The sequence below is a fragment of the Poecilia latipinna genome, unplaced genomic scaffold (genome assembly GCF_001443285.1).
Source record: "Poecilia latipinna isolate Pla-1442-1.1 unplaced genomic scaffold, P_latipinna-1.0 Scaffold3094, whole genome shotgun sequence".
Classification (NCBI taxonomy): Eukaryota; Metazoa; Chordata; class Actinopteri; order Cyprinodontiformes; family Poeciliidae; genus Poecilia; species Poecilia latipinna.
Window position 1 is genome coordinate 50,266 of NW_015115710.1, and position 10,060 is coordinate 60,325.

General features: G+C 39.5%; 1 pseudogene; it reads left to right on the plus strand.

The window, feature by feature from the left end:
- Positions 1-7,792, plus strand: part of LOC106940105 (gap junction alpha-3 protein-like) — a 9,172-nt pseudogene extending 1,380 nt beyond the window's left edge.
- The last annotated feature ends 2,268 nt before the right edge of the window (positions 7,793-10,060 follow it).

The following is a 10,060-nucleotide window of genomic DNA, read 5'->3' on the forward strand; positions in this document are numbered from 1 at the left end:
CTCCTGCCTCATGTTTCTCCTGCCTCATGTTTCTCCTGCCTCATGTTTCTCCTGCCTCATGTTTCTCCTTCCTCATGCTTGTCTGAAATTGTTCTCCTGTTAGGACCTGAACCCTTTTCTAGTTTCTTAGACCTTTCAGCTGTTTTTTAAAGGAGTGCCCTGTGTTAAGCTTTATCTATTCCATCAACTCTGAACTGCTCATGTGTCAGTGCTGACTGACGCATGAGTCAGTCAGCACTGACGCATTTTGGAGAAATTTTCACATTTCTCCAAAATGTGAAAATTTGACCTTTTTTTCTTCCCACTCTTCCTTAAAATCCAGATTTTTGGAGTTTATAACTAATAGTTGTCATGACCACATATTCTCCTACCTGAACTGTAGTTCTCCATAGCGGCAGCAAAGTTACCATCAGCCTCTGTCATTAATGCTCTTCTTGTCTGTTAGTTTAGGTACATGGTTGTGTACTGGTTTTTATACAACACTCATAATCTTTCCATTTTTAAGGCACAGATTAAGAAAATGTTCAATGCTTCTGTTTTTTGTTTGTTTGTCTGTAATGAAACCTGCTTTTAATTTCTTCACAATCCCATCTCTCCACGCCATCTGGGACTGTTTCGCTCCACCAGAAAGTTTTGGGATTGTTCCAATTCCTCTCAGTCGGTCGTGCCTTAAAAACGAGGTGTCTGATCAGATGCCTGAACCATGTAAATCAAGTAAAATGGGAGCTGTGCTGTTTGGCTCAGTCACAACCGGTCTACCCATCTCCCATTCCTCTCCATCATGATTCAAGCTCATGGCGGTCACTGACACCAACCTGGAGGAAGCAGTCTCAGTTCACCAAATTTAAAAGGCATTTTCCTCTTTCATTATAGGTTTCTGTGGTGGATCTGATGAGACAAAACTAAATTTCCAATGACGGGATCAGGAGATTTTGGTGTGGTCTCTAAGCTGTTGAAGAATGCCCGAAAACATTCGACCAGCGTTGGTAAAGTCTGGGTTTCGGTGCTGTTTGTCTTCCGCATCTTCGTCCTCATGGTAGCCGCTAAAGAAGTGTGGCAAGATGAGCAGTCCAATTTCTTATGTGACACCAACCAACCTGGTTGTCAACTTGGTTGCTACGACAAGACCTTCCCAGTTTCTCATGTTCGCTTCTGGATTATGCAAATCATCTTTGTCTCCACACCAACGCTCGTTTATCTGGGGTTTGTAGTTCACAAAACCCGCACTGACAAAAAGAAAAAAAACAGAACCACCAAAGATCAAAACCACCAAACTTCTATCGAAAACTCGAAGGAAGAAACCGCCACCGAAAATCAAAGCAACACAGAAACCACAACCACCGAAAAGCAAAGCAACACAGAAACCAGAACCACCGAAAATCAAAGCAACACAGAAACCACAACCACCGAAAAGCAAAGCAACACAGAAACCAGAACCACCGAAAATCAAAGCAACACAGAAACCACAACCACCGAAAAGCAAAGCAACACAGAAACCAGAACCACCGAAAATCAAAGCAACACAGAAACCAGAACCACCAAAGATAAAAACGACCAAACTTCTAATAAAGACTCAGACATTGAGCCTGAAGTGCCGTTGAAAGGTCCAGCCTGGAAAATGTACATTGTCAATGTAGTTTCTAAGATTCTGTTGGAAATAGCCTTCTTTGTAGCTCAGTACTACCTGTACGGATTTGGCCTTGAGTCGATGTACACCTGTGAACAATGGCCCTGCCTTACCAAAGTGTTCTGCTACGTGTCCCGACCCACAGAGAAAACAATCTTCATCATTTTCATGCTTCTAGTAGCTTTAATATCACTGCTTCTCAATGTGTTAGAGTTGGCCTACATATTTTGGAAGAAATATAAGAAACGTCCTGTAAGTAAGGCGGTCCAATGTAATTTAGATCATGACTCGAGTGAGATCAACTTACTCGATTATAAATTGAGTGAGAAAGATTTACCGTTTCGTAAATCCAGGAGTTTCAACAATACGAGCTACGTGTAGGTCTAAAGACTCAATGGCAAATAGAAAAAGTCATAATCCCTGAATATCTGGGAGGTTTGTTCTGGTTGATTTCACTTCCAAAAAAAACGTTTGCATTAATTACACGAGTGAAAAGGACTGCCACCTGACCATTCAATTGTTTTGTTGATATAAGACAATCTTGGTGTAAAAGACGTGTATGAAAGGACTCGTCTTTTGCATCATGTCAAAAATGTTCTGCATACAAATGTGTGTCATATAGTCATTTTAACAAAATATTTTATATTTGCCTTTCACTGCAACATATATATATATATATACTATTTTGTGTAATTGTTTTACATGATTTATAGCAAGTGATGCTATGAAACAATAGAGCAGAACTTGGACTTTTGTTTTTGTTTTGCCTGTTTTTGTTGTTTGTTTTTTTTATTTTTAGAAAGAGTAAAAGTCTTGACTGTTTTAGCTGCATGTTTAGGTGAAAAGTGACATAAACATGATGGTAGTGGTGAGGAAACCACTGCCCACCTCACACTGCACAAGGTTCTGTCAGTGCTGTGTTGTAGAGGGACCTAATTTGTTGGCTGAAACTTACGAGATTTTAATGGAAATAAACATAGGAAGTTGCAGCAGTGATAGAAAAATGCAGGATGAGAAAACAGACATGAAAGACATGAAAAGCAAATGAATCCAGCAGAGAGTGGAGGAAAATGAGCAGCTAAAGTTCTGGGAGCTTTATTACTGACAAGTCAAGTCAGTCAAAAAGTAAAAACGGAAAGTTGTTATCCAGACTAAAATTACTCCGTTAGCCGAAGGCAACTCTGAACAACAGGAGGTTTCATCCTTGATTAAAAGGAACTCAGTGTTTCAGCAGATTTACAGTTTTATGGAAGTTTGTTCCAGATTAGTGAAGCATAGAAACTGAAAGCTGATTCTCCAGGTTTGGATCTCACTCTGGAGGTGCAGAACTTGAACCAGAAGGTCCAATTGATCTGGAAGGTTGATACAACATGTCTTCATTATGTTTAGGTGTTTAGCTATTTGTAAATAAACCGGTAATGTTTTCCTATGCTTAGTTTTTCTCAGTCTCTTAATTAAAGTTCTCAAAACTGTGTGATTGATCTTAAAATCATTGTGTCACCTGTGCACATAAAAAAAGTCAAAATTCTTTGAGCAAGTTGCAAGTGGTTATGTAAAATGCTTTTTTCTACATTTTAAATTGCTTTTTTCATGTTGATCAAAATTTACTATATGGGTCTTTGTTGAATTGTCTTGACCTCCACAACATTTAAGCATCTGTTCTTCCTATAAGTCTTAACATGAAAATGCCTGGACAAGTTATTATAATATCAATCATATTTTTAATTAATTTCCATTACACTTTTTTATAAATCTGCCCTGAAATGTTACATTTCTCCCAGGTGAGTCCTGAGTTTCTCCAGTGTAGGTAAATGTGTAGAGCATCACATCAACCGCTTTTCTGAAATAGATTGATTGTACGTCTCATGAACCATCAACAGACAAATAACACAAAGGTTACATTCATGACAATGGAAGGACAAGGATTTGGACGGGGTCAACAGCCAGAGAAAGGAGGAGTGAGGCTGTGACAGAGGAGTTAGGAGGGAAAACAGGAAGAGCCAGAAGAAGATGAGGACATCTGCCTGTTTCCATCACTCCAGCATCAACAGAGACGGTCTGCGACCCACAAACAGATGCTGATGGAGTTCCTCTCATCCTGCTTCTCATTTCTTAACCTCATTGAGGGATTTTTCTCTGCATGAAGGTGGAAAGTAAAGGAAGACTGCACTGTGATCCCTTCATGTTTCCTTAAGGTGATTGTCTTATCTTCCTATTGCTACTTTAGTTTTTTTGTCCCTTTGTGCTCTGTTTTCTGAATCACAAGTTACAGTAAAATCATAAACGACTTGTCGTTTTGAGGCTCTGACATGTTCATGTTTAAGAAAGAAACTGGCTTTTCCATTCTGTTTTGTTGTTAGTATGAATTGCTGAGAAATGTTCTGTTTTGTAATTGTCAAAAATCATTCAGGAAATTCACTAAAGCAGCTGAGAAAAACTGTAATTAGAACAGTAACAAATACATGCTATCACTATATTTCAAACATAGCTTGAGACATTTATTATTTCGTGGAGCATTAAACGAGGAAATATTTTTAGCTTTCTTTATGACACTTGTTTTGTTTGTTTGTTGTGTTTTTTTTCTGATTGATACCTCATCTTTTTCTCCATCTTCTTCATGGTTTGCATACTAGTCTTTCTATTCTTGTTTCATTACATCATTGTAGCGTGCGATTTCCTCTCTGTACCTTTTCTCTGGAGGTACAGAGAGGAGAGAGAGCAAAGAATGTGAACAGGAATCAAAAGTTAGGAATGCTAAGGGGAAAAACAGAAGAAGGAAATGACAGAAGGAAATTGATCCTTGAATTAAAACAATTGTTTTTGCATCACAGCATATGCTGCTTTAAAGGTTAAAATTAACAAAAGTTCAAAAAGTAAGATGTGCAAAATGTGTCTTTACTGTTTAAAGTATAGCCATGTGAGTTACAGAAGGAACATCAATTTCTTTGCAAGGCTGGTGAAAATATGCTCATAATTTTTATTATGCATGAGATTGCAAGATGTGTGACCAGTTTGGCTGCAAACTCAGTGTTCTTGACCAAAGGAGGATCAAACAACTTTGATACCCAAAGAACAGCCACAACAGTCCAGTAGCAGTAAACTCACTGAAGCTCTAAACAGTCTGAAGATACTGTTTAGACTATAGAAGACTTCTTCTACAGTCCGCAATGAGAAAAAGGTTTTAGTCCAGGGCTGCACAGTGGCGCAGTTGTTAGAGCTGTTGTCTTGCACTAAGAAGGTTCTGAGTTTGAATCCCAGTCTGGTGTCTTTCTGCATGGAGTTTGCATGTTCTCCTTGTGCATGCGCGGGTTTTCTCCAGGTACTCTGGCTTCCTCCCACAGTCCAAAAACATGACTGTCAGGTTAATTGGTTTCTCTAAATTCTCCCAAGGTGTGTGTGTGTGCATGGTTGTTTGTCCTGTCTGTCTCTGTGTTGCCCTGTGACAGACTGGTGACCTGTCCAGGGTGATGCCGCCTCTGCCCTGAAACGTTAGCTAGAGATAGGCACCATCACCCCTCCTGAACCCAGAAGGGACAAGGGTGTATAGAAAATGGATGGATGGACTCTATACACAAACATTTGACTTAAAATGAGTTTTACAGCAAAGATAGGATGCAGATAGCAAGTCCTACCAGTAGGTGGCATACCAGCACGAAATGTTGATCCAGCTGGTCCACAATCCTTATTTGTTAGAACTACTGTGAGTGCTTATTCACTTATTCAGGACGTTTTGTTTTTTGGTGTATTAATAGCTTTTATGACCAAAGGCCAATCCTGATGTAGAATACCTGCTTTTCTGGTAGGTTAGGTTTTTGGTTCAAATTCAAGGTAATATTGCTTAGGGCTAGATGCATTTAAGTTTAAGCATAAATGCAGCTGCTAAAATGAAGGAAATTTTATCTTTGCCTTGCAAATTCTCACATCACTAAATACTTAAAAGAATCAGAAACAGAGAAAGAGTTCATTTTCCTGAAGACAAACTTAAACCACACATTAAAAATAAGGTTTCAGAAGCTTTTAGTTGAAACAGGGTTAAAGGAAACTACTAAAGATATTTCTGTTCAAGCGGTTTGTTGTTCAGTTTTTAACATGTTTAACATCTCCCACTTGAGCAGGTTTAACCCACTTAAGCAGGTCTACTTGAACCTTTACTGTCATAAGCCGGTTTAGATGAGGTGAGGAGAGACGCCGAGAACCCAGGTATGGTGAAGATGATGAATTTAATTGTGATAATAAAGCTCAACAGTCCATTACAGGCAGCACGGCAGAGACTAGCACACAGCTAAGTACCAGTAGCAACTGATTCACAGGACTTGAAACGAGAGCTGACACTACCAGGACTAAACAGTTCTACTGGAGCGCGCACACACAACGTAAGACAAAACTGAGACGTTAGACATACGATAGACATAGACAAGGACCCGACGAGGAACACAGACAACAGGTGGGTTTAAATACACAAGGGGTAATCAGGGGAATGAGACACACCTGGGAGCAATCAACAGGGAGGACAGGACAGAGACTCACAGGGAAACAGGATCACATAGAAAAACTCAAAATAAACACAGAAAACCACGGATCATGACATTTACATTATCAAAATAGGTTAGAATAGGTTCTAAAAGTAATACAAATTCAATAGAAATATACAGATGATTTATAATCTATTAAACAAAAATGAAGCAAAATGGAAGATATATTTTCAGGAAAAAATAAGTGTGTAATTAAACTGTTTGTTATCAATAGCTTATTTACACACTTATTATCAGAAGCCTCTTTTAGGATCTCATAATTGCATTTGTATTTACAGATTTAATTGGTCAATTAGATTTATTTTGTTTTCCAGTGGGTTTCTTGTAAACTGCTGGTTTAAGATCATTGCCTTGTTCATGTTTGACTCTTCGCTCTCAAACAGATACCTTCTCATTTGTTTCTCAAATACTTCTTGTAGAGTGGAGTTCATGTTTTTGTTTCATTTTTTCAATTAATGTAGAGTGTTGGTATCAGATGAGTTTTGGATGTGGAGCAGAAAGTCGTAGCTGCAACAAGTCCAAATATTTAGGGCTGGGCGACTCGGCTGAAAAAATGAAATACGGCATAAGTGTTTCATATAAGTTGATATTGATAATTACTGTTTTTTATTGTTTGTTTGTTTCAGATATCTGAAATACGGACAAAGCTGTGACAAACTTTCCTATATTATATTCAGTTTACTCTAAAGCTGTTGGACTCATTTTCTTCTTTCACTTCACATTTTTAAGCTGCTATGAGGCACTTTGGCAAAACATGAAACTGCTGCTGCGCAAGTTACTCAAGAGGTTGTTGCTAGGTAACTAAAGAGCAAGTGAGTTTGTTTCTCTGCTTTGTAAGAAAAAGTTGGCCTCATCATGGAAACATGATCTGCAACACAAAGATGCATTTTTAAGGTTGGAATGAAAAGATTGTTAAGCAGACTGACTGTGTGATCAATGCAGTTGAACCCATCTCCCTGCAAACCAGAAGGGAGGATCAAAGCTGCAACAAGTCCAAATATTTAGGGCTGGGAGATTTGGCTGCAGCTGAAACGATGCTAGGCCACAAAAATGACAGAGCAGGTACCAAGTAGAGGAACAAACCGGTTTCATAGATGGTTTTCATTTTTAAGTCAAGAGACTTTTTGTTGCTTTAACATTCCCCATTTCTCACATCCGCTTCTGGGTGATGCAGATCATCTTTGTTTCTGCTCCCCCTCTCATTTACCTGGGCCACATCCTTCATACGGTCCTCTCCGAGGAACAGAGGAACAACCCATCCAAGGAACCTAAACCCAACAAGGCCGATGAAAATCTACACAGTGCTCTGCTGCGAACATATGTCCTAAACGTTGTATTCAAAACATTGTTTGAAGCTGGGTTTATTCCGACTCTGTGCTTCCTGTATGGTTTTAAACTCCAGCCGATGTACACATGCAACAGCTACCCTTGCCCTAACATGGTGAACTGCTACATGTCCCAACCTACAGAGAAGACATTTTTCCTGGTCTTCATGTTTGCGATGGCTTGTGTTTAGATGATTTTCAATGTGGCTGAAATGTACAGCCTGGGTTCGAAAATCGTGGATGAACTTTGTCGCAAACATTCAAAGATGAAGGATGAACGTTCAAATGTAACAACCAACTACAGTTGAATTTAAAGAGGCTGAGTCTTCACTATCACTATACATGACAAACACTTCTCTCAGCTCCAACAGCAACAAGAAGAGTCCAATGAGTGACTTTAAAGTGTCTGAATCTTCACTAAAGCAGACAATGACAGAGTCCAACACTACTCTGAGCCCCAGCAGCAGCAGGGCCGAGCGCAAATCGTGGCATGGTCAGCTACCGCGGCACTTCCAGTGACAGGTGCCACTGGCTGTCGCGGGCCTATAAGTAAATTTAAAGTGTCTGAATCTTCACTAAAGCAGTCCTTGACAGAGTCCAACACTGCCATCAGCCCCAGCAACAGCAGCAAGAAGAATTCAAGGCACAAAGAAGATGACCTGAAAGTCTGAGGACAATCTGTTTGATTCCTAAGCTCAGGAACAACGTAAAGGCATGTGTATCTAAGATGTGTTTTTTTTTATCTCTGTGACAATTGTATAAAATTATTAAACTGACTTAAAGCCGATTTGTGTTGTCATTGGTTTTCTTCCACAAATTAGGAGCAGAAAAACGTTTTGTAGAAAGCTGCTAACAATTCCAAAGGACGCGGGTGAAAATCTCCCAGACTTTATTTACTTTTAATAAGTTAAAACTTTGGATTCAGCTCAGCGCAATGAAGCTAGTTCCCTCTTACAGGGTTAAATTATATGGATAGAAAATATGACCTGCTTGGAAGTTAAGAATTTAAGGTAATCAATCCCACTTCTCAGTTTTGCTTGATTTTTTTTTTTTGTTTGTTTGTTTATTTTCTTATATGTCTATTTGCAAAAAAACATATTGAATGGTTTCGGGTCAAGGTGGGAAGGGTTGGTTCCAGTCACCATCAAGTTAACTTTATTGTCACGCTGTGCCATCAGGTGTAGTGCTGGACTCTTGTGTTTGTACGTTTTCATTGGTTGTTGTAAGCACTGTAACTACACCCCAGCCTTGACATTTATGTAAAAATAAGTATACACATCTACACACATTATTAAAAAAAATTGGGCTGGCACATTTATTTTAGTATATCTTGTTCTTCTATTTAAACTTCATCCATCCATTTTCTGTACACCCTTGTCCCTTAGTGGGGTCAGGAGGGGTGCTGGTGCCTCTCCAGCTAATGTTCCAGGCGAGAGGCGGGGTCACCCTGGACAGGTCGCCTGTCTGTCGCAGAGCAACACAGAGACAGACAGGACAAACAACCATGCACACACACACCTATGGAGAATTTGGAGGGGCCAATTTACCTGACAATTGTGTTTTTGACTATGGGAGGAAGCCGGAGCTACCTCCCGCTGTTTTTCACGTCTTTGGAGAGAACCCACCATGCACAGGGAGAACATGCAAACTCCATGCAGAAAGACTCTGGGCTGGGAATTGAACCCAGAACCTTCTTGCTGCAAGGCAACAGCTCTACCAACTGCACCACTCATCTATTTAAACACATTTTATAATTTTCTTTTTTGTTTGTTTCTTTGTTTTTAATGTTTTGTTTGGGTTGTGTTGAGTCCAAACAAAATTGTGCAGACACAAACATTTTTCTGCTCATGTTTGTGGATGTGCTTAAAATTGCAGCTGACAGTAACTTTTACAGATGCCTGCCTTGTGTAATCAGCAGGTTTATCCGGTACTTTATGTCTTCTCTTTTATTAGCTGACGTCTCATCTATCATATGAAAAGGAAACAAATTACATATTTTTTGGAAGATGGAATTTGCTGTACCTTCTGTACTGTAAGTGCTGTAAATCTTAACATGCAAAGTGTCTGAACAAGTTGTCATAATATCAATTATATTTTTAATTAACTCTCATTACACTTTTTTATAAATCTCCCCAGAAATGTTACATTTCTCCCAGGTGAGTCCTGAGTTTCTCCAGTGTAGGTAAATGTGTAGAGCATCACATCAACCGCTTTTCTGAAATAGATTGATTGTACGTCTCATGAACCATCAACAGACAAATAACACAAGGTTACATTCATGACAATGGAAGGACAAGGATTTGGACGGGGTCAACAGCCAGAGAAAGGAGGAGTGAGGCTGTGACAGAGGAGTTAGGAGGGAAAACAGGAGAAGCCAGAAGAAGATGAGGACATCTGCCTGTTTCCATCACTCCAGCATCAACAGAGACGGTCTGCGACCCACAAACAGATGCTAATGGAGTTCCTCTCATCCTGCTTCTCATTTCTTAACCTCATTGAGGGATTTTTCTCTGCATGAAGGTGGAAAGTAAAGGAAGACTGCATTGTAATCCATTCATGGAATCACAAGTTACAGA